Genomic DNA, 27,265 nt, shown 5'->3' on the forward strand with positions numbered 1-27,265 from the left:
CCATTACATTTTGCTGGTAGGTTGTATTTAAGGAGTCACCAAATTTGGTAGAAAACCCTGACCTCTCTATGTGAGGCTGGACAATTATGAAAGTCCATCACAGCTCCAGAACTCTGTACTTTGTAACATACCTTATGACATCAGCATCAAGCCCAACTTACTCTCAACTAGTACTATGTCCCTCTTCTCTACAAACACTTGGGCACCAAGAGAAATTGCTACTAAATTCCTTGAACATCAATTTTCATGTGTGAGTTGATTCCAGGACAGCCAAACTCTCAAGGGTAACTGTCAGAATCATGACCTACATCAAGCTCAAGAAATTAGGCTTAGATTGATGAGGACCTTTGCAGTGGGAATATCATAGCAATCCTGGAAGTAAAAACAAACAAATAAACAAACAAACAACCCCCCCTAAAAAACTATACTGAAACTTCTTTCAGTGTAAGCCCCTACAAATTAAAGGCAAGCATAATCCTAAAACAATTAATAATCACCTGAGATTTTTCATTTCTGTTCTCATAATACAGTGGTTTAGGATATGGGAATTTTTCAATAAAACTTTCCATTATTAAATCTTTTCACTTCTTCCTGGATTATTGTGTCTTGAATACTTATTACAATGATTCATTTTATTTATTATATAATTTTAAATGAACCTGAACAACATAAATTAATTTATTTTTTAAGGATTAATCTGAAAATATGAGCTGACTTAGTTTTCAGATCACAAAATAGAATATAAAGAATATGAACTGTCATTTCAAAGTGACTCTGTCTGGAAGTTTGTGGTCTCTGGTATGCTACCTACACACTAAATCTCCATTTCTTTGCCACTAAAATGAGTGAATATTATTTTCAATTAAGGGTGTTGTGATAACTGAGCAAGATTCAAGATATTGATTGGCATCCATACACATCTAATTTTGCAAAAAATATCATTTGCAGTTGTCAATTTTATCAGCTTTATGTGATTGTAAGGATTATCAACTAGTAATGACTTGTGGAATATAGAACATTTACTGATCAAAACTTAACAACCCTTTTCAAAATTAGCACCTGTGTTTAACACGTACTTATTCTTATGTTTTGGCAAACTATATTGCATAGTATGCTTACCGCTTATTAAATTCATCATTAAAGATTCAAAGCAAGGTCTGACTGAAATATTTGAAAACATTAAGTCTCCTTTTTAGTTCTTGATTTAACATGCCAAAATATTACCTGATTTTAAACACACATTATTAATAAAATTCCATGAAATCAAAGTGGGAAAGGCACATTGTTATAAGACCAGTATTTGTAAAATACTATTTATGATGAAAATAGGTTATTTTATTGAAATTATTTTTGCTAAACATTAATAATGGTATGTGTACTTTTAAAATAAGTACAAATGTGTTGTTTATCCAGTCTCTGAAGATATTCTATGAAATCTTTCCCAGAAAAACACAGGATCTCTTTTTACTAATGACAAGATACATACAAATTCATAATTTTTATTAACATAAATGTACAATCAATATAATTTTTTCTTATTATAATAGAAACACCCTCATCCAAATAGAGAATCCTTGCCAAAATACTTATATTTTTATTCAAATGAGATCTAAGAGAATAACACCTATAAGTAAGTAGGAAAATATGGGATGAGTAATTCTAAAATATCATTGTGATTAATGGTAAAACTCTAAATGCTTCTCAAGTCAGACAAAAGGCTTGGTTATGAGTTCTCATCATTCTTTAAACATAGTGTTGAAAGTTCTAACCAATGCAGTTAAGTTATAAAAAATGATAAAAGTAGTCACAAGTGACACAAATGACTATGTAGAAAAATCTGAGGAATCACAAAATGAATTAAAATCAAACAAAACTAAGCAAGCAAATGTAAACTCCAAATTAATATGTTAGCTCAACAAGGTCACAGAATTCAAGATAATATATAAAAATCCTCAGCATTTGTACATATTACTGGTTTTCATCTGCATAATGACTTAAAGGACTACTAATGGTTGTGTGAAAATCTAATAAAAATGCATGGGACCTATTGGCTCAAAATGACACAGTGCTGGTCAAATAAATTAAAGAGAGTTCATTGATTGAGGCTCAACATAATAAGGATACAAGTTCTCCTCAATTTGCTGTTCAGGGTCAATGCAATTCCTAACCAGTTATTTATAAGGCTTATTTTGGTACATATAGACAAACTTATTTTTAAAAATTTTTGGAAAGATAAAATAAGTAGAATAGATAAAACAATTTTGGAAAAGAATAATACAATAGAAGGAATCAGTATACCCAAATTCAAGATTTGTCATATATTTAAAATAGTTCAGATACTGCTGTATTGTTTGGAGGATGGACACATAAATTAGTAAAACAGAATAAAATGTTCAGGTTTGCTTATTTTGTTAAATTGTGCTATGCTACCTTTTAAGTAAAGTTATTAATTCATTTTCAGATTGCATTGTAGTTTTAATGTAACTAACATTTTTCTTTCTACCAGTGTTTGTATCATGTGCCATCAGGCTTATTTGATTATTAGTTGCTGTTCTAAGGTCTTCAAAGGTTGAGTAATATATCTTTAAAATAATGTATTATCAAGTATTAAAATAATGTTTATTATCATGGAGGTTTCCCCTTGATAATATGTCCTATATTTTTAGAGAGTAATTGATGAATGGTATGGATCTTTTTTTGATATCATATTTTAGAATAAGTACATAACATAATTTTGAGAACAAACTGAGTTATTTCCTCCTGTACATCTTATTCTTCTATCTTGTGGTTCTTTGTGTTACTCTACTTAATTCCTACTCTTGCCCCCATCACATTTTATTCAACTTATTTTTATTTCCCTTTTTGTCTCATATCAAAATAAATTGTGATTCTAAGAAATTAAGATAATGAATACCTACTTATGGCTGATATTTCATCTGTCTGTGTCTTACTGATCCTGTTCTTCAGACCACTTTTCAAAAACAACTTGGTAAAACTGTCTCAGAGTTATGGTTACACCTCCATGAATTATCAGTCATGATAGAAATTTAGGAAGTACAATGGGAAATCTTGGTTTCTCATATTAGAGATGTTCCTTTCTGTGTTTCATGACAATATTTCTAATATAATATTGGCACTTTAAAACTTGTCCCTTCTAGGAGTAAATCAATGCAACATTTCATTGTTTATTTTGCTGTTTATTTTCTTCCTTGGCACTTTTGCTGTAGCATGTAACCAGTATAAATATTTCATTCCATATCAATATGAGTTTTTCTTATTTTATAATGTATTCTGTGGTAACTCTCTTCATAACACAATTTCATAGAATAAAATTAGAGTAGTAACTGATTCCAACTTATTTTCAAGCATGAGAGCTGGTAGTATATATAGGATATTATTACATTCTACTTTAGCATAGTATTTAATGTGCAATAATAATCATTCATGTGATAACATTTTGTCACATGCTTTTGAGGTAATAACATTGATAAAAATGACTTAATTATCTATGTAGGTGCTCAGTTAGTTTTAATGAATTTTCCAACTAAGTCAGTGCAAGTTCTTATATTTTATGAATAATCTGTTTATATCCTTCTCAATTGTTGCTGCCTTTCTACTAATCTAAATATCTGTGTATAACCTTATAATAACCATGTAAATAAGAAATCATATTTATAATCTTTGGTACATATTTAGCAAAAGCATTTTATCAATCACTGTATAAACTATTAAATTTGAGATTAAGGCAAGATATTTATTTTGAAAAATACTCCGACATTATGAGTTTATTTTTCAATACTTAAAGTCTACAACAAAATAGGAGAGAGAACAAACAAGAATATGAGATCTCAATTCCTTTATTATTCTAATCTTCAAAACAAAATGAAATTGCGATTGAATAAACAGATGGTTTATCACAAGAGCAAATAGAGTTTGATAAGAGTTTTTCTGAAGCTTGTCGTGATCACATTCCACACTCTCACACTTAACAGAAAAACTATTAAAAATTTATATGAGTTATTAGTGTGTTTTATGATAGTAAGATAGTCAATATTCTTGTAGCAATTTGATTTATTTTCTGAAAAAAATATTTCCTAAAGAACTACTTATTTTACTAGATAAAATAATATATATGTATATATGTATGCATATATGTATGAATAGATGGGTAAATAGATTGAAATTTGGTTAGACTTTTCCTCTAAAATTATTTAACAAATTACATAGTAGATTAGTAAACAAACTCAACTACAAAAAATGAAAAAAAAAGAATAATGATACACATTTAAGATCATTTACATTCATTATACAACTTATACATTAGAAACTAATATACAACTATGGTATATGTTTATGAGAAAAAAGTGGTGTTTTGACATGTGTAAATAAACAATGAACCTATCGTTCATCTAAACATCATCTTTTATCAGGGCAAGAATGCATATGCTCTATTATCCTTGCAGTTTTCAAGAGTATACTTCATTAGTGTTCACAATAGTCATGATGATGCAGAATAGATCTCCAAACCAAAAATACCATTATATATTTTCATATATACACATATGCATGTATAAATCTTCTACATTTGAATAAAGCAAACAGTCTATACCATGTTTTCTTTGACAAATTAAATTCTCTTTCAACCACTCATTTCCATTGTGAAAAGTGAATAGCTGTTTCATTGCATAGATTAGTAACACAGGCAGAGGACTTATCAGAGTCATCACAACATTGTTGCTATGTTTTCCACTATATCATTGTTTTAAGTACTACAATCCACTAACAATGAGATCATCTTCTCTAGGAGTTAGTAAAGCTTTAGTGTAGGTGAACTTAAGATGGATGTCATCAGGACTATAACTTCAGTATGGCTGCATGTTTTGAAAGACATCAGAGAAATTGGCTGTAAGCTATGTTTTACAAAAACTGTATGCCAGTGTTAAAATACTTTGTACTATTTTAAGGTTTTGGTTGTGTGTGTGTTTATGTGTGTGTGTGTGTGTGTGTGTGTGTGTGTGTGTGTTTATGTGTGTGTGTGTGTGTGTGTGTGTGTGTGTGTGTGTGTGTGTGTGTAAGTTTCCATGTATTGGGAGAAGCTGAGGAGAGAGCAGTTAAAAGTCTCTCAAACTCACCTATAGACAATGAAGTTTTTATTACAAAATTGGGAAGAGCTCTTAAGTGGAAATGTAAATAGTGAACAGAAAGTGAGTGTGTTTATGGGTAAGCACATAATTAAATCTTGACATTAGCATGAACTTTAGAGTGTACATAGAAGTAAATAGAAAGCCAGTATATGAAAAAGCTTAAAAAATACACAATGGAATTTTATGCAGCCATGAAGAAGAATGAAATGTTATCATTCGCTGGTAAATGGATGGAATTGGAGAACATCATTCTGAGTGAGGTTAGCCTGGACCAAAAGACCAAAAATCATATGTTCTCCCTCATATGTGGACATTAGATCAAGGGCAAACACAACAATGGGATTGGACTTTGAGCACATGATAAAAGCGAGAGCACACAAGGGAAGGGTGAGAATAGGTAAGACACCTAAAAAACTACCTAGCATTTGTTGCCCTCAATGCAGAGAAACTAAAGCAGATACCTTAAAAGCAACTGAGGCCAATAGGAAAAGGGGAACAGGAACTAGAGAAAAGGTTATATCAAAAAGAATTAACCTAGAAGGTAACACCCACGCACAGGAAATCAATGTGAGTCAATGCCCTGTATAGCTATCCTTATCTCAACCAACAAAAATCCTTGTTCCTTCCTATTATTGCTTATACTCTCTCTACAACAAAATTAGAAATAAGGGCAAAATAGTTTCTGCTGGGTATTGAGGGGGTGGGGGGGAGAGGGATGGGGCAGAATGGGTGGTAAGGGAGGGGGTGGGGGCAGGGGGGAGAAATAACCCAAGCCTTGGGGAGAGGTTTTTTTTTTTTTTTTTGTCTTTTCTTTTTTTGGTGCTGGGATCGAACCCAGGGCCTCAGGCATGCTAGGCAAGCGCTGTACCACCGAGCTACATCCCAGCCCTAACCCAAGCCTTGTATGCACATATGAATAATAAAAGAAAAAAAATGATCTCATGAACACTGAATTGCCTTCCCATGTTATAAGCCCTATCTTTAATTAGTGATAAAAGGTAGTGAAAATGCATTGTTTGACATGTCATGTTTTTCTGAAGAGCATTTTCATGGTAGTTTACATGCTATTAACAATTTATTTAAAATTTATAAAATTCATTTTGACTGGCATGTAAAACAAAATTGTGCATATTAATGAGGTAGCATATATTTCAAAAAATATATAAACTGTATACTATTTAAATCATCTTAAACCTGTCTACCTCTTCAAACATTTCTTATATATGTTTTGTGAAAATTCAAAATCCTTTTATAATTTTTAGATACTACAAACAAAAATTAGTAATACTTAACAAATAATTTATAGGCATTGAATGTAGGACTTGTTCATGTTCCCAGAATATTGTCTTTCACCTAGAAAATAGTCATTAGGTAAGCATCGAGTGGATGAAAGAGAATAAATAAAAGCAAACATTCATGCATTAAGGAATGTGTCCGTCAGAGGCTTAGATAGTTATTGCAACAAATAGGTGAGATAACACTTATCAGAAACAAAGTCCAACTAGGGAAGACATTCATAGTGTTCATCTACAGTGTTCATGAGTTGAGCAGAGGAACATAAATAAAAATATTTCAATTGGAAGCAATTAATTCCTGGATCTAATCTTTGTAGTGGAAGAAGTTATTATACATGAACTTCCCCCTGATACATACAGTCATTTGCAACTGAGAAAAGAATATTTTATAATCTCATTTTTAGATAGAATTATTTTACTTTGAAAGAATGTGTTTATACCATAAAAATAGAAAAAAATCTTAAAATGAAAATTAAGTTGATATCTTTATTATTGTCACGTAACACATATGCCTGTTTAACAATCCTATGCCATTATGGATATGAAACAAAAATTACTTCATAGGCCAACTAGCAAATTCTAATAAAAGGAGATCTAAGAATACTTTAGTACTTGAAAAACCACAGCTCTTGTCCTATGTTGGGATTAAACAATAATTTTCTAAAAGTTTCTAAGCAGTTAATATAAAATGGTAGTGAAGAAAATGTTGCTACTGTTTTACACATCATTGGGTATATTACACTGTTTTTCTCTATCATATCAGCATGCTTTTATTGTTTTAGTGGGTCATATCACCATTTTATATTTTTTATTTATCTACCTAATATGATTTGTTTCTTTTTTGTTTACTAAAGCTTGTCTTATAATTGTAAGCTACAGTATGACTATCTAAAACACAATGACTACTCAATAAATAGGTGTTGAATAAATGGACAAAATGAATGAATATATAATAAATGAAGGCATATTTATAAATGAATATATAACTATAAATATGGGAAGATTACATTAAATTAAAACTCTGCATGTGGGGGAAGTGACAGAGAAAGAAAGTGAAGGAGGAAGAGAAAAAGAAAAAGAAAGATTGAGAGGAAATATCTTGCATATTTCACATTTTGATAGCAAAAAATGATTTGACAATTATAGCAAAATGCATTAATAATTGATAACACAAATTTAAATATATAAGCCGGGTGTCATTTGCTCACATCAATAATAGTAGCTTCTTGGGAGCTAAGATTGGTAGGATAATGGTTCTAGGGCAGCTTGGGCAAAGAAAAATTCAGGAGAATATTTTCTTGAGCGGAAAAAAGCTGGGCACAATTGAATGTGTCAGTTATATCAGCAATTGGATCAAGCCAAAAATAGAACCTTGGCAGGCCAACCTGGACAAAGGTGAAACCCTATCTCCAAAGTAGCCAGAACAAAAGGGCTAGAGATGTGGCTCAAGAGGTAGAGCTTAGCAAGTGTGAGGTCCTGAGGTCACACCTCCATAGATATCTAGATAGATATCTAGATAGATAGATAAATAGATAGATAGATAGATGATAGATAAATACATAGATGATAGATTATAGATGTGTATGGTCATGCTATGTTTTTAAATTACAAACCATAATAAATATTCAATAACTGGTTTGGAATGGATAAGGGTTAGAGTAAAGAAATTCATAGTTTAATTTATATATCTGGTGTATGAAATTGAAGTGGGCATAGTAATTGTAACAATGCATGAGAAATCGCAGTGATTATTTCTAAGGACAAATAAAATTAATTTGATCTTAAGGTCAGTGAAACAAATTAATTAGTAGACTATGAAACTTATGACTATAGGAGTTTAAATTATATAATGATGGAAAGTATTGCTAGTAAATATTTTTAGAGTATTCTTTCTTATTTATAATTTAAACTATAGGAGTTTAAATTATATAATGATGGAAAGTATTGCTAATAAATATTTTTAGAGTATTCTTTCTTATTAATAGGGGAAGTGCGTTAGGTACTGCTTTTTATATCAATTTGAATTTGCATCATTGTTTTTCCTGTATTAAATGAATTTTGTCTTTTATTGAGTAAAGTTAAAATATATGTAGATCAGATTCTTATTTTAATATTGTTTCTCACTATTTCTATGAATTTGAGTTTATATAAAGTATTTTTGCTATGGAAAATGTTTAATTTAGAAAATTATTTAGTCAAGATTTTTGCATTTTTATCATTCTCACACTGAGAATGCTTCAATTAATTTGTATAACCTTTAAATTTCTGACTTTCTAAGTTAAAATATTAGGTCTTTCAAAAATATATGTGTAATTCCATTTAAAAAGCAATTTAACAAGTTTAAGAGAAGGAAAAACTGCCTTTAATTTTCCTTCAAATATTTAATTTGATTACCAGTACTGCACTTTATCAATGAAAATATAATTTTTAATGGCAGTCAGTATTTATTTGTACATTATCATAGATAAATCACTCATAGTAAGCATGTATACATATTATATTTATGTATATATGTTAGTATATAGCCAATATGACATTAATATTATGTATGTAAACATGTAATAATATATAATAAAATTTTAGGAACTGATTTTAGTTCATCGATATTTTCATTAATTTTAACCTAACAATGACATAAGATCACTATTGTGCTCAAATTATTAATATATAATTATTAAAATTAATTTTGATTCAGTGTTAATTCCAGAAACTTTTAAATTGTCCACACCAGATAGTCCATGAAATACACTCTCCTAATTACTTGGTTTTAGAGAAAGTGATGCTTATACTTGCGTAAGATGGGTAATTATTTTCAGTCATGGGCTTCTCTGTGCTGGAGACAGACAGCACATAAATCCAAGAATATGACCCCAAACCAGCTCATTTCACCATGAGTTTTTCTTTTCCTTTTTAAGCATCATTGTTATTTTTTAGTTGCCATAGAAATGCTGGAATTATTTAGTTCTTACACTGTTGACAGAACCTTGGGGCTTTCTACTCATTCACAAGTCATGTTTGTTAAGCACTAGTGTTCTTGTCTTGTGTCTGTAATTATTTCTCCAGACTGTAGAAATAGAACTGAGGCTGCAAATATTAGTGGATTTTATAGATAGGTACAAACCACAAGAAGACTGCTACTAACTAGAACCAAGATAGTTAGGAAACACTGCATGATAGTCTCTTCACCAACAATAATAGAAAAAAATCATTTGGCCTTGGTAAATTAGTCAATGTCAGTTCCACCCTTGGGTTCAGTAGTGTGATGGGCACTAATTTGTACCTGAGACAGGAATTCATCATTTTTGTGCTAGAGCACAGGGTCTGGGAAAACATAAGTATATTAGGTTTGATTATTGGTCTCAATTTTTTACTGTCCTGTAATAGTGGTGTTCTTCAGCTATAAGCCATCAGTTTGTTGACACTGGGTTTCACATTATGCCTTGCAATAACTAGTTAGATGGTTTAGAAATGAAGTGAGTAGGATTTTGAAAATGCTTCTCAGTGGAGCTTACCCTGAAACCTAGTTATTCAAAAAGCTCAAGCACCTGCTAATCCAAGATAATGATACATGTGCAGCAGAGACCTGGTTTCAGTGCACAGCCTGGAACAGAGACCAGTGTTGCTTAGCTTAAATGAGCTGGAGACCAGCTTACCTGGATACAATTCAGAATCACACATTATATTTAGTTGTCATGTCTCTCTGTAGTCTCTTTCAATTTCAAACAGCTTTTCAGGCTTCAGTATATTGACACTCCTGAAGACTATATCTCAGTTGTTTTGTACAACACACTTCAATTTAAGCCCTTTGGATTTGATTTTGATTATGTACAGGGGACAAAAAGGCCAGAGTAGTCTTCCTACTCTTTTTTTAATAACATATAGTTTATTTTATTTTATAGTTTTTTATTGTGCTGGGTGGGGGTACATCATAGCATTTACAAAGTTTCTTACAATGTATCAAATATACCATACTTGAGTTCACACCTTCTGCTGCTCTCCTTCATTCCCCCTCTCCTGATTCCCCAAACAGTTTCAACAGGTATCATTTTTTTCATTTACATACATGTGTTCATATATTTACAACTGTATTCATCCTTCAACACTTTTCTCTGTCTCCTCACACTTCCCACTGGTGCCAATCTTCTTGTCCCCCCATGCAGTACCTGTTCTGTCTTCCTGTTCTTCGATTTTGTAGAAGAAAAAACATAAAAGATAAAAAGAGATACATGGTGCTCTTGCCAGCTTGAGATAAAGATAGCTACACAAGGAGTTTCCTTGTGTTATTTCCATGCATATATGTTTTACAGCTCCAACTGATCTTCCTACTCTTTTCAACACATCTTATTAGGTGGCACATGACTTTGATTTGCCTCGTTGATGATGATATTTACTTTGATCACTTGATTAATGTGGTGTTTGACAGACTTCTGCACTATGAAGTTATTCTTTTCTGTCTTGTGATGAAAGTATTTGAGAGCATTTGAACTAAAGCATACGTATTTTATTTATATATTAGTGTTGTAAAGGAAAAATAAAAATGAACAGGCTTGAAAAATTCCTAAGCAACAGAACCAATTTGAAAATAAACTAAAATTAAACAGAACATTAGGATCTCACTCATAAGTGGAATTTAAAAAGTGGATCATATAGAATTTGAAAGTTGAATACTGGCTACCAGAAACTGGAGACAGCAGAGAAAATAGGGGCAGAAAAGAGGTCTGCTGCTGGGCGCCATGGTAATGTAGAACAATAGGGACATACAAGTTGGTCAAGAGGAGTGGAGATTGGAGGACCAGATAAAATGTCATAAATATCCCGCCTAGAACATTCTGTCTTCGGGAGACACTTGGTTGGGAACATCCTTGGAACCCTCTTTCTATGGCTCAAAAACCACTGTGTCATGATAAAAGAGGACATTTTTGCAGAAGGGAAAGTCCCAGAGCTAGCACATGCACTGTGGAACCTGTCCTCATAGGACCTTTTGAAATATTCCCCTACTTCACACATATGGACTGAATCCTGTGCATGTAATTATAACAGAATGCATTATGGATAGGAAGATCCACAGTCAAAAATAAGTTATATAAATAACATCCTCCTGTCAATCAAAGCTGTCAATCATAAGAAGGACCCCCATTTCAGCTCCCCTCCTCAGCACTGCCTCAGCTGGGCCTTGAGCATCTTGGTCTTCTCTGGTCTGTGGAAGTGTAATTCACTTTCAATAAGTCTATGCTTTGCTGTCTACTTCTGTACATTTTGTTCAAATCTTCGTTCAGTTTTCCAAGAACCTGGAATATTCAAAACCAAGAAGTGTCCAGAGGCCTCTCCAGATATATCAGTGTTACATTTCATAGGAATTCTGGTGATCTGTGGCACAGCTCGGTGAATACAACAATAATGTATTATTGTCCCCAAATAGTTAGAAAAGAATATTTTGAATGTATTCACCGTAAAGAAATAAAAATCTAGTGTGATGCATATGCTACTTACCCTGAATTGATGATTATCTAATGTAGAGATGAATCAACATGTTATGTGGTTCCTCACAAATACATAAAATTATACATATGTATTAACAAAAATTTACTTAAGTTTGAAAATGAAAAAAATACTTAACCTTACTCAAATTGCAAGAACAAACAATCTTTAACTTGTGCTATTATGGTCACAAGCAACCAAACGATGTATGTGACTATGGAATTACCAAGAAGACAAACTGCAAACAGGGACTTTTTATGACTACTACTGATCAAATACTTTATTTTTCTTTATTTACTTTATTTATTTTTTCGCAGTATGAGGATTGAACTCAGGAACTCCTGTTTATTAGGCAGACAGTCTACAACTTAAGCTAGGCTCTCAGCTCTTTCTTGCTGTAGTTATTTTTCAGATAGGGTGTCATTTTTTGCCTGTGAATTGCTTCAGACTGTGCTCCTTGTATCTACACGTCCAGTATAGCTGAGATTTTTAACAACCATCGAGGTCAATTTGTATGTTGAGATGGAGTCTCACTAACCTTTTTTGCCCAGGCTTGCTGGAACTGGGATTTTCTATATCTCCACCTTCCACATGGGTAGGATTACAGGCATACACTACAATGCCTGGAAAATAATTTGTTTTGTTGCTTCTGTACTTGCCTCTAACACTCTGTTATCAGATTCCTGAAACTTTCTCAATGCTTTCCTATCCATGAATTGCTATTTATTCAAATAAACTTTATGTTATACCTCAGATTTTTCTTTTTCAGTGTGGAGTCCTGGTTTCTAGAATTGTTCAGTGGGTTCTAATGTACTATTGCCATTATTTCATCATTTGTACTTTCCTAAATTGACCAGTCCCTTCACTCTTAGGTGTCCACTTGACATTTTTCCTTCATTTTCTGATCAATTTATCAGTTTTCCACACAACAATACATTCCAAGTTTCTCTTGTAACTTTCTTTGTCATAATAAATTGATTTATTATTCTCCAGGAAGCCCTAGTATCTCCAGTATTCTCTTTGGCTGAATCACATGTTATGAAGGGAAGAGACGATACAGTCAGTTGCACCAGTTAGCTCCCAAATCTTCACCACCATGACAATTTTCTAGCTTCCTTTCCCAGAATGAGTGCTCTGACAGCAGAAGTGGGTGCCAGCCAGGCAGGAGTGACTTCAAACATGTTACAACAGGTGTTCCCTATAGTGTGGAGTTGTAGAATCTCTCTTTTGTTGCCAGCAGACTACCTCATCCTTGATGTTTATTAAGCCACAATGCCTCTTACTTTTTAAAAAAATTAACATTTGTTTTAACTGAGTATTTTAAATATTTAACTGAGTATTTTAAGTATTTTGACATTTTAATATTCATTTTGTGTATCATAATATGCATTGAAAATAATCTAATTTTCACTGCTCAATTTCACAAGTCTTTTCCTATCACTAAGAACATAATGACTATTCTTTTGAATTCCTCCTTGATGAATTTTCTTAGCCTGATATATTAGATAGGGATTGGTTTTTTCTGCTCTTCTCAATAGTAATTGTCAATGGTAATTGTTTAGTTTTTCAGAAAGGACGATATTCTTATACCAAATATGTTGTTTTTTGGTTGAAGTAATTTGATTTTTGTATCTGGACTTGCTAGTGTGCTTAGAAATACTAATGGGATTTTTAGGATGTTATTTTAAGGATTGGCATTTTAAGTATCCATAGATAATGGACTTACAATGACAAGGCATTTAAATGAGGAAACAGATGTCACTCACAGCAAGAAAATAACCAGGCAAATGCAGGAAGTGAGGAAGAAAGCCTTTGCCACTGTGCCTTCCTTTGGGACATGTTATGTGTAACCCATTGCATGACATGAAGTACTGTGATGAATGAGGAGAGAATGAATCCCCTCACTTTACTGTTATATTCATTTTGTTAAATCACTTGGCTTTCTAACAGGTATCACTCAATACCCTCCTCAGGGGAAGAGAATTGATGAAAACCAGGTAAGTCTTACACATAAACACATGAAAAATCTTCAACCATGCCACCTTTACTATGACCAGTCAGATGGGCTCAAAAAAGTCAGAAGCAGACATTAATAAAATCAATGCCAAGCTAAGCTTTAAAGTAGAGCCTCCCTCCTTTTACCAGATAACTGCATCATCCTCCTGTTTTATAGATTTTAATAAAACGCCGAATACATTTTAGGATTCAAAAACATAACTATTTTTGTGCTACATTTTAAGAATAAGAAGAAAACAAAGTACATAAACTGCTTACACTTATTGAGCTTTCATTTAGTAACATAAATGATAGTACATCTCAACTAATTTAATTTTAACAACAGCAAAATTATTGATATATTAATTCTACAATTTCTTCCCTTATTATAAAGTAATATCTATATTAAAATAATTAAGCATTGAAAAACAGTATTATAATGTTTTTTATAAAAGTCAACATCTCTAAATTTTATTTCATATGTTTTCTTACTCCAATAAAATAACTGGAAGAAATCTCAGATGGAAGTAATTTTTGGTCCCAAATCACTTACTAGAAAACTCACATAATTTGAGAAGAGCAAGGGAAGAGTCAAGCCTCAGAATCACATGGAATTAGGGACTTTAGCATGAAATCTTTTCCACTATATCTCTTGTTGCTGCTTAGTGGCTCCATTAAGCCAGTAATGGCACATTTCCCAGGCACATTTCCAACACATGTCAGGAAAGAAGGCCACTATCAGAAACTGGGCATGATTGTTCCTGTAGAAATATGTACTTCCTTTCTTAGATTTAAAAAATAATATAGTCTTGTTTGGATAAAATTGAGACTTCCCAGATCAATTAATAGATCAATAAGGGCAAGATGCTGATTTGAAAGTGATAATTGTCATAAGAACCATAATTACAGATGCAAAATCAACGTGTCCTAGAAATGTGAATGGGTGCTGCTGAGCAAATAAAGCACTATTGTCAAGTGCAGCCTATCTTTTAGCTTTATTTTCAACTTTATTCTTAATAATGGTTATAGCTCCTCTGAAATATCCCATCATATTTATGAAATTTACCTGAAATATTACCTGTTATATTCCTCACATCTACCTGATAATTCCAAAGGACAGAGAGGGATATCAAAATTATAACTCTGAACTCATATATTTTGAATCAATGCTGCAAAAATATTGCTCCACACAATATCCCTGCCTAAGTTTTATTATACCCTCTATTTTTGAAAAAAAAAGACAAATATATTCTGGTTGCAATATGAAATCAAATCAATCCATGCAATTTGACTTGATTCTCTGAGGAGATTTTAAATTCAGAGGACAGAAATCACACCTGAGGAGACTGATTATAATCTATACATATACCCAAACTTACTGTAACAACTGCTTTTATGACAAATTGCACTAAAACACATCTTCTAATTGTTTGGAATAACTCAATTTCCATTTAATTCACTAAAATTTACATACAGGAATTGCAACTAAGAAATGGACTCTGCCAAAAACCTATTTTATATTGTGAGTAGAGCACACCAAATTTAGGACATTCCAGAGTTAACATTTCAGTTCTTATTTTATTCCCTTCTCATGCTATTCTATCTGTATTCTGTATTGCCTCAAGCACAGGAGGAGCATGAGAGATTTTTGAAATTAATTCTATTGAGTGTCTTTCTTCATTTCCCTTCTTCTTTTCTCCTTCTGAGTTCTAGTCCATAAACTCTGTCTTTTGAGAAGAATATCCTCTTGTTTGAATATTTCTGCCAGCTGCAGAATCATCATTAACAGATTTGGGAACTGCAGCTCTTTTCTTGGTGATTCCAAATTCTGGACACTTATGTACCCTGGAAAAAACTACAAGAACTTCAGCCAGGTTGTCCTTCCCAAAGCAGTGCATTTCATAGTACTTGAGTTTTGTAGTCCTTTAATAATTTATACTACATTGGGGACTACAAATTCATTTGTTATTTGTCACCTCCTTCGCTATAGCAATGAAATATGCTTTGGTCTTTCTCTAATGTTTAATTTTCCTGTATTGTTTCTCTAATCCTTTGAAGCAGACAGTTATTAAAGATAATTTCTCAATTTATCCTTATTCTACTTCTGTTTCTTTGATGGGTCAGATTACTTTCGTCTCCTTTTGCTTGTAGATTATAACATTACTTTTCCTTATGAAGCATAATAAATATTATTTGGTGGAATTAGTAGACAAAAGCTGGCAATGTTAAAGATTTTGACTGTCTTTCAAACTGCTTGTTGTACTGATTATAATTAAAAGCCACAGATTAGGAGACAATAATGGTGAATGTCTCTGCAGTTTCAACTAACCCACTATGAACCATAATTCCACTTCTTTCTAGACTCTAGAAAGAGCCCACCTTAATAGGATTACCATGGGAACACACTTGGACATCTGGGTACTTATGTCATCTCAGAAATTTGTGTTCATTAGTTTTCAAAGTTTCTGATCATTCTATATTCTTCAATTGATTGAATGACTAGAGGTCTTTTGGAGAAAGACTGGAGGAATAAATGTATTATCAACTGCAGGATGACACCTCCCAAACATTCACCATCCCTAAAGTCAATATTTCCAGAAAGGAAAATAAATTAAGGATTGGGAAGGGAGCAGGAGTCATGAATTTTTATTAGATAACCACCCTTAACTGTCTGTATTTCCACCACTGTTTACTATCCCAAGGGATGCCAAGATATATTAACCAGCCACAAATCCCAACTGGCGAAGTTTCCTTGTCCACCCTTCTAACCTTACTATTCATTACAGTAATTGCAGCCTTCTGGTTTCTGATAATTTACTATTGCCTGGTCTCTATTAGTGTAGTTCATGAACACTGATGAATTCAGTACTTTAATTACCCTCCTACTGGCAGACCTACCTTGCAATGCAGGGACAACATTGAACTTCCTACTGATGCTGATTTGCCTTCATCAGCAAATACTGTCTTGGTGAATGATATCCTTTTTTGCCTTCCCATAAAATACAATTCCTTGGCCATGAGGTAAAGACAACTGCCAAAAGACTATGTTCCATAGGAAGGTAAAAGGATACACAATCCCAAGGGCTGCCAAGAATCAGTGTATATACTTCCCTCAGTGTCTAATTTTCTTTGCCACAGATTATCTGTGCCATACATACAACTAGGATCTTGTTTGCCTGCTAGGTGATGAGTAAGCCATCTCGGCATGCATTCTATTTGCTTCACATCACCATGGGTACCATATGCTTTAGTCTGATTCCTCCAAGATGGAAGAGGTTTGTTCAATGAGTCAGAACAGGAAGAAGCTAGAGAAAATCAGAGAAGGACCATGATGCATTTCTGACTCCTATTCAGGGCAAGAGGAAGGTAAGAAATATTGGACAGGAAAATAAATAAATTAGACTTTGGTACAACTCCAAGAAAGTAATAGTAAAGATAATTAGTGAGTTCTTAAGGCTAAGTTATCTGTTCCAAATGTAATATCTTTCAGGAACAGACTGACTTTAATAACCTTTGTCCTTGCTTTGAGGAACCTACCAAAAGTATGACCTTACTAATTGTGTATTGATTAATTTCAGTGGGCAGAAACTGAGGCCAATTATGTTGCTTATAGGTACAGATCTGATAGACATACTTTCATGACAGTTATTCTAGTTTCCAAGGTTGTCTTCATTAACATGCAACTTTTATACTTCTGTTGGGTTCCAAGCTTAGAAATAAATTTCCTTGGGCTTAATGCTTTGCAGTTAACATCTTTTATTTTCTAATAATTTTAAAATGAGGAGACCATTACTGGAGTCTAGTTCATTTTATTTTGAACTGGGCCACAGAATTTATGTATTTAGTAATTGCAACTTTAATTCCTATTCTAAGAAAATTTGCTCATTTCACCTTTCAACTTTTTTATTCTCATGCTGTGTGGGGGTACAGTGTGACATTTACAAATGTTCTCAAAACACATCAAATATATCATACTTAAATTCACTTCCTCCACCATTCTACTTTATCTCCCTTCCCCCCATTCCTGGAACACTTTCAACAGTTCTCATTGTTCCATTTACATACATGTGTACACAGTATTTGTACTATATTCACACTCCCCACACATTCTACCCCTCCCACTGGTACCAACCTCCCCAGACAGGAAGAGATGAAACAATTCAAGTTAGAGTACAGATATGCATGGAAATGTCACAAGGAAACTCCCTGTATAGTTACCTTAAACAATAACAAAAAAGTCATCCTTTTTTCTTTTAACAAATCAGAAAAAAGGGTAGCAAAAAAGGTCCTGTCATTTTGCCCTTTAAGTAGACCATTTTATCACAAGAAGTAACTTCCAATTATCAATCCATCAAGCACTTAAAACCTGTGTCATCCATCATTATTTTAAAGTTGTGCTGTTGTTGTCTCGTGTGTACTATAATACAGTTAACTCCCTAGCTGTCCTCATAGAATATGTGATTTGCCTCATACTCATACTTATTACTGAAATTTCATCAAACTAAATATTCTACTTTGAATTTGACATTATTCCAAAATTAAATTTTTGGAGGCTCAGAATTATTACAGTTTTCAAGAATGCTATCTTCAAGGACTTTATTCTTGTCTTTCATTTGTATATCAAAGTATACCTTTCCAAACTTAACTCTTTCTTTAAATTATCTCCTCAGTTGTTTCCACTGTGATTTCTCTTTTGCTTTCTCTTTTTAAATTTTTTTATTCATTTATTCACATGTGCATACATTGTTTGGGTCATTTCTCCACCCAACCACCCTCCCCCACTTGCCCCCCTCCCCCCTCAGTTCCAGGCAGAACCTCTTCTGCCCTTATCACTAATTTTGTTGAAGAAAAGACATAAGCATAATAAAGAAGACAAAGCATTTTTGCTAGTTGAGTTAAGGATAGCTATACAGAGATTCCTACTATTGCTTCTGAGTATCCATGTGTTATGACCCATGTTGATTCAACTCTAACTGATCTTTACACTGGTTCCTGACCCCTGCTCATGATAGCCTCTGTCGTTTTAAGGTTTCTGTATTAGTTCCTCTGGAGTAGGGACATCAAACGCTTTCAGGTTTTGGGTTTTCTAACTACTCCTATATCTCCCATATGTGCTCTCCCCTTGTCATGTGATCCAAGTCCAACCACATTGCTGCATTTGCCCTAGATCTAAAGTCCACATGTGAGGGAAAACATATGATTTTTGGTCTTCTGAGACTGGCTGACCTCACTCAGAATGATGTTCTCCATTTCCATCCATTTACCTGCAAATGATAAGATTTCATTCTTCTTCATGGCTGAGTAAAATTCCATTGTGTACAATTACCACATTTTCTTGATCCTTTCATCAGTAGTGGGGCATCTTGTTTTTTTCCAAAACTTAGCTATTGTGAATAGTGCTGCAATAAACATGGGTGTGCAGATGCTTTTGGAGTAACCTGTGTTGCATTCCTTTGGGAATATCCCCAGGAGTGGAATTGCTGGATCATATGTCAGGTCAATGTTTAGATTTTTAAGAAGTCTCCAGATTTTTTTCCAGAGTGGTTGCACCAGTTTGCATTCCCACCAGCAGTGGATTAGGGTTCCTTTTTTCCCGCATCTTCACCAGCACTTGTTGGTGATGTGTTTTTGACGATGGCTATTCTAACAGGTGTGAGGTAGAATCTTAGTGTAGTTTTGATTTGGATTTCCTTTATGGCCAGAGATGGTGAGCATTTTTTCATGTGTTTTTTGGTCATTTGAATTTCTTGTTTTGTAAAAGTTCTTTTTAGTTCAGTTACCCATTTCTTAATTGGTTCATTGATTTTAGGAGAGTTTAGTTTCTTAAGTTCCCTGTATATTCTGGTTGTCAATCCCTTGTCTGATGTAAAGCTGGCAAATATTTTCTCCCACTCTGTGGGTGATCTTTTCAATTTAGAGAACATTTCTTTTATTGTGAAGAAGCTTTTTAAATTTATGAAGTCCCATTTATTCATCCTTTCTCTTAGTTGCCGGGCTGCTGGGGTTCTATTGAGGAAGTCTTTGCCTATACCTATTTGTTCCAGAGTGTTTCCTGCTCCTTCCTATAGTAACTTCAGAGGTTTAGGTCTGATATTTAGGTCTTTGATTCATTTTGAGTTGATAATAGTACAGGGTAATAGACATGGATCTACTCAGTTTCCTGCAGATGGGTAACCACTTTTCCCAGCAACATTTGTTGAAGAGGCTGTCTTTTCTCCATCGTATATTTTTTGCACCTTTGTCAAAAATGAGGTGTGTATAATTGTGTGGATTCATACCCAGGTCCTCTATTCTGTTCCACTGGTCTTCATTTCAGTTTTTGTGCCAGTACCATGCTGGTTTTGTTGCTATTACTTTGTAATATAGTTTGAAGTTAGGTATTGTGATACCTCCAGCATTGCTCTTTTTGCTTTCTTTTTTCTTCATTTCATTTATTTTTTGTGGTACTGGAAGAAGAGGGCAGAACAGATTCTTCCTAGAAATAGAGGGCTGGGTGGGGGAGTGTTGGGAGAGGAGGTGGCATGAACAATGTATACACATGTAAGTAAATGTAAAAACTATAAAATAAAAGGAGAAAAATAATCAAGTGGATATTCAGATGAAAAGAAAAAGGGAAATCACAGTTGCTAAGCAGTTGCTCTACCTCTTGAGTTATTTCTCCAGCCCTCAGTTTGAGTTTTGAGTTCATTCCTTTACTGTTTTGATAACTTGGTGTTCAGTCTCTGAAGCCAAGAAAACATAATGGAGAGTAGTCACCGAGATCAATACGTAAAAGCAACATGCTTTCTATTTATTTCCATTGAGTACAGTTCTATATTTCCCTCATTTTCTGCACAAATGAATGGTATTTTTTTAAGAGAAATGACTATTTTTCTCCAAGTTTCATTTTCTTTCACACTGTTCCTCTTCACACAATTTTTAAGATAATTTCATTAAAATTTAGTTTTTTCTTTTCATGTTTAGTATTTAATATTGTCTTTCAAAAGCTTACTTAATGGTTTCTTACTTCACATTCCTGTTCTAAAGTCTTTTCATGTTTTCATTGTGTTTTTGTTTAGTTCCTAAAAACAGATTGTACTTTTGTTCTTTGTTCTTGACTTTCAGAGAAATGTTTTTAAGGCCTGTCCTGAATTCTTTTCCCCAACTATAATTATGTATATCTATAAAATTAGTTTTATGTATTTATATATACACACATATATAGTCATTATGCAAGCCATGTGCTTTTAAGCTTTCATTGAATCCAGAGTTTCAGTCATTAAAATTTGCAGCCATATTCAAGACACACTAGATGCATCAACTACATAGAATTTGGGTATTTTAAGCTGTATTTCTTTTTATTGTTATATTACTATGGTAGTATGGGCACTCTCCGATATTTACAAAAGTTTTTACAATATATCATAGTTGAAGTCACCCCCTCTTTTATTCTTCTTAACTACCTCTCACCCCATTTCTAAGATAGTTTCAACAAAACAAGTGTTAGGAGTATGCTATGTGTCTGTGGTCAAGCCCCTCTGAAGAGCTTAGTACCAAAATCTGGAATCCACTGCTTCTGCCACCTGGAGAGCATGTGGAAAGGGGGTTTGCCAGGAGAAAACTGAGCAAAAGATGTTACATTAATGTTTTGTCACTCAACTCCGTTTGTTTGTAAATTACTGCATCATAGACTGTGTTGCATAGGTAGTACAATTTTGGGTGATGTTAGTTGAGCTTCTACCCATGGAATTGAAGAATGGTCTTATACTTTTCTAGAAATATGCTTTTAATTAAACACGTCACTGCTTCTCCATGGTGAAAGATATAAAAAACAATATAGTTTGTCCAAATAATGTGCATTGATTAGAAACCAAGCAACAACGAGCCCCTTTGCTTACCTATTTTGAATTAGGTCTTCAGAAATTTCTTGGATGTGCTCAGTTTTTGGTATTTACTTCATGCTCACTGCTTGTTTTTGGTCACTATGCTCTCATTGCCTAGAAGAAATCTATCCTCATTAGTTATAATGCTTTTATTTGTTACTAATAACTCATATATATTAGTGTGATAGTTTGTCTTTGTGTAAAACTTATTTAACATATTTCTTTAATTATATAACTGCTTTTCAGAAAAAGTGCTTAAGGTGACATTTGTATTATCTTTAATTTATTCCAATTTTCAGTAGGTATAACTAAAGTTGTTCATTCATTTATAACATTCTGGATTTAAAAGTTCAAAGTAATTGAGACTCTTGCATTTTGATATTTTGTGGCCTTTATACTGACTTCTTGATGGTTAAAATAAAATATAGGTCATTAACAAATATATATTCTGGAAGTATATGATACAGAATGTTAATTTAAAAATAATTTTTGTGGTTCAAATGATCATTAGTTCAATTTATGTGTTCCTTATTAAATAAGATTTAAATTTATCCTGGATTTAAAAGATGTATATTTATATATGCATATATAAGTAACTTCTAAATACCTTGCCAAAAATTGAAACGGTTATTAAAAGCAAAAATCTGCTGATATCTATGTGCATACACAAGTCTATCAATCAATACTGTGCTAACAACACATCTGTGTAATTTATTATTATTAAATAAAATACATTTCCAAGAGTCCTCTACAATGACACCTTATTTACTATCTTCAGAAAATGTTTGTTATTATCCTCCACTGGGTTCAAAGTTATCCTTTCTATTAGTATAGTAGTTTTAAACTAATATGTGATAATTTATGTAATTTATGTCCATTTTCATAGCTTAATAATCATTAATATAATATGTGAGTTTTAAACCTCATTTATACTCATGGTACTATGATGAAAATCTGATGTTTGAAATCCATTCATGGCTGCACATTTTCCTTGGATCTGAAGAGTTTGCAAAGTGATATTATTCTCTCTTTTAATTATTAAGTGAATCATATAAGTCACTAAAATCTCTGAATAAAGGTGCAAAGGCTCTCATAGCACTGAGTCAGCATGAGAACAGTATTAAGTCACTATGATAATAACATTATTTGTTTGTACAGAGCTCTATATTTTATGAGGAGCTTCTATCTACTTTAAAACGTGATCTCTACATAACTCCGTATAAATTAGGTCACTTTCTATTGCATGTGACAGACATATTAATTTATATTAGTTCAAAAGTGACAAGAATTGATTAGGAAGGACCACAGACAACATATTGAACACATTGGATAGAAACGTGGAACAAATGCAGACATCAGCTGAAAAGTCTGATCTCTCTCTCCCTCTCTCTCTGTCTCCCTCTCTCTCTCTCTCATTCTTGCTCTATCTCTGTATTTTACACTGCACATACATTTCTGTTTATTTTCTCCATTTTACCTTTACACACTTTTGTCTGTGCATAGCATGAAGTGAGTCCATTTGTAGAGCCTTAACTCATATCACATAGGGTACAAAGAAATTCAGACTTTCCATTTTATTTTAAAATAAAATAAATAAATAAACTATACACTGCTGTTTTCTTAAGCTAATAAGTGTTTTAAAAGTAACTAAAAATTAAACAACTAATTTATTTAAAAATTTATTTAATTTAAATAGTTTGGCTAAATAAAATGTACTTAATTAATTAATTTAAATAATTTGGTTAAAGATTGCCTTGGTAAGACCTGTACGTTTTCTGACAAAGATGAAAGCAAGTGATGAAGAGTTCTGTTAGCTTTCTTGTTCTAAAGTAGATCAATTTGCTAAATAGATAATATGTTTTAAATATTTCCTACATGCTACTGTCTGCTTTCCACCTATTAACTCAGAATTCTACAATATAGTACTTTTGGAACTCAAACATCTCTGAATTTTTGTGATGAAATTAATTTCTGTATTTCCAATCCTCACATTCTGAAATTTGTTTTTCTGGCTACTTTTAAAAAAATATATCTTTTATTCGTATGTGCATACAATGTTTGGGTAATTTCTAGCCCCTTCCCCCTGCCCCCTCCCCCTCTCCGCCTACCCCCTTGCTTCTAGGCAGAAACAGTTTTGCCCTTATCTCTAATTCTTTTGAAGAGAGAGTATAAAAAATAATAAGGACCAAGGGTTTTTTCTAGTTGAGGTAAGGATAGCTATACAGGGAGATTCCTTGCATTGCTTTCATGTACATATGTGTTACATTCTAAATTGATTCTGGCTATTGAACATATTGCAGATACTAGGATATCAAATGAGTCCTTTCTCCCAAAAATAACTGTGATAGTTTTGGGGGACAGAAAAATGCACGTCAATTATCTCTTGATACTTAGATATACCCATAGTTAGAATCCCTAGATACAAAATCCATTTATTGCTTTGTTTTACTTAGAAATCTACACTTTAAATAAATAAACTGTCATCTATGTAATACAATACTTATTTTATTTTTAATTGTATATAACATGTATAGGGAAAGTAATTTACACATTTTATCAAATGATGCCTGCTCACTTTGCTCTATGAGAACCGTTCATTGGAAGTTTTATTGCTGCCACCATATTTTTGGTGTGTACCCAAACATAGACATACCCACACAAACATACATACTTTTCCTTAAACTCTAATCAAGTTTGGAGTAAAACTATGTTTTGACTGCTAGCTAATAACTAAGCAATTTTACTATCTTATCGCTTAAATGAAATCTTGATTGATAAGTTTTTCTTGCTTGTATTATATGAACAGAGAAAAATATCAGTGTGTCTCACAGGAAATAGTATTTTCTGTCTGATTCTGACACTCAAATTCTTTTCTTCAAAATTTTGTAGTTTGCAATTTAGATGTTTTTTTTCTAATTGGTTAAGTTTATACGTAACTATTTTATTTGGGGGATATTGTTCGTGGAATTGTTTTCCTGATTTCTTTCTGAGCCAACTCATTGTTGTTATATATAAAAAGTACCTACTGTACTTTGTATGTTTATTTTACAGTCTGCTACATTGACAAAAGTGTTTAGCAGATCCAGGAGTTTCTTGGTGGAATCTTTAGAATCTTTTAAGAATCAAATCAAACCATCTGTTACGAGGCATAATACTATTTCTTCCTTCCTTACTTAAATTCCCTCTATTTCTTTCTCTTGCCTTATGGCTCTGCCTAACAATTCTAGTTCTACATTGAAAAAGAGTGAGGAGAGAGGACACCCTGGTTTCTTTCTTGTCATTAGGGAAATTATTTCATTTTTCCCTATTTAGTGTGATGTTGACTGTAGGTTTATCATTTATAGCCTTTATCACATTGAGTTCATTCTTGCTGTTTCTAGTTTCTTCCCAGGTTTAATTATAAAAGTATGTTGAATTGTGCCAAAGTTTTTTTCTGCATCAATTGAGATGATCATGAGGTTTTTTGCTCTTGATTCGTTCATATGTTTTATTACGTTCATTGATTTACATATGCTGAACCATCCTTCTATCTTTGGAATGAAACCAACTTGATAATCTTTTTAATTTGCCATTCAATTTGTTTTTCAAGTATATTATTGAGAATTGTGAATTTGTGTTTATAAGGATTGATTTACAATCTTCTTTGTTTTGTTTTGTCTCTGTCTGGTTTTGAATGAGTAAAATTCTGGCATCATAGACTGGGTTTGGTAGTGTTCCTTATCTTTCTATTTCATGAGAATGTTTAATGGGTCTCTTGCAATTCAGCATTAAGTCAGTTGGATCCTAAGGTACTCTTTTTTGAAAGATTATCACTGCTGGAATCTCATTGCTTATTATAGATCTATTTATCCTCTATTTATCCTCTTGGGTCTATTTTGATAAGTGAAATTCATTGAATAACTCATTCATTCATTGTTGATTTTTGTAGATTTTTTTGAATTTAGGGGTTCAAGGTATTCCTTCGTGATCCTCTGGAATGCATTGTTATTATTTGTGATATCCCCTTTTTCATCTTTCATTTTGTCAATTCGTGCCTTTTTTCTCCTCATCTAGTCAGAGAACCAACTTTTGGTTTCATTGATTCTTTGTGTAATTCATATGGTCTCTATTTTACAATTTCTACTCATTATTTCTTTCAATCTATGAATAAGGCTTGAATTATTCCTATTTTCCTACAAGCTTGGAGTGAGTCAATAAGCTATTCATTTTAGAGATTTCTTGGTTTTAAAGTTTTTTATTTTGTTTTTGTTTTAATGTAGTCTCTCAAAGCTTTAAACTTTCTAATTATCACTGCATTTGCTATATCCCATAGGTTCTGATAGGTTGTGTTTTCATTATCAATATGTCCTGAATACTTTATATGAAATACCTGTTTGTAGGTGGATGAATAATAGTATTCTTATAATTTTCCTCAATTGTAACTACTTTTAACAAGGTAGGACGTCATCATTCTCATACTGATAATATGCATTTACATGAACTTAAAAGAACCTGCTTATTCTACCTGTGGAAAGAATATTCACAATTATCAATAATTATTTCATTGAAACAGCCCAAAGGAGAATGAATAAAAATGACATTTGAGGAGAAAATTGTTCACCATATATTAACCTCCCTGCCTATTCATTTTTTTCAGTTGGAAATTTATCATTACTTCTTTCAGTCCAGCTATGAGTTTTCCCACGGTTTCTGTCATATTCTATTAAAGAATGTCATATTTGCCAGAAAACATGGAATGAGGAATTTCAAGTCTCTGTCAATAATTTCATTCCATCTAAAAAGCAAATTAAACTACACATGAGTATAATATCTAAATCCTAAATAGAATAATCTTTCTGAGCCTTTATATGGGACTATAGTAAGAAATTGATATTTATAAGTGATAAGATCATGTTAACATTTTAAATCAACCTTATTATTATTGCTTTTTAAATTTCATTTGCCTAAAGGAATATATACTTAATTTATATATTCTCCACTGAGTTTCATTCAACAAGAAAACATCATTTCTAAATAATAATGGCAATATTACTGCTATGAGGAAAATATTCAAGTCACATTTAGTTAAGTAAAACAGATTTTCTTTGAAGTTGAATTGTGAATTGTATATACTCTGTGGCTCACGTTTCAATTTGACTTTAATTTTGAGGACTCTGATTTTTTAAAATTTTACTTTTCTTAAATATTAAATATATTTATTCACAATAAAACCTTTATAAAAATGTTGATTAGATATCTCACTTCAATCCCTTTCTCCCACATTCTTTCATTTTTTTATTTATTTTGTTTCAAAAGTAAGAAAATACTGGCATTTCTGTAGCTTTGAAATAGGAAATTTAATTTTCCTTTTATTTTTATTGATATAGATGTTTATGTAAAAGAAATACTGTTAATAAAATAGCCTCAGCTATATTAAACACAGGACATGTACATCTTTTACAATTTTATCAATTTTCTAAAAATCTTCAAACTTGTTTTTGAAGTTTTCAAA

The sequence above is a fragment of the Castor canadensis genome, chromosome 10 (assembly GCF_047511655.1).
Source record: "Castor canadensis chromosome 10, mCasCan1.hap1v2, whole genome shotgun sequence".
Taxonomy (NCBI): Eukaryota; Metazoa; Chordata; class Mammalia; order Rodentia; family Castoridae; genus Castor; species Castor canadensis.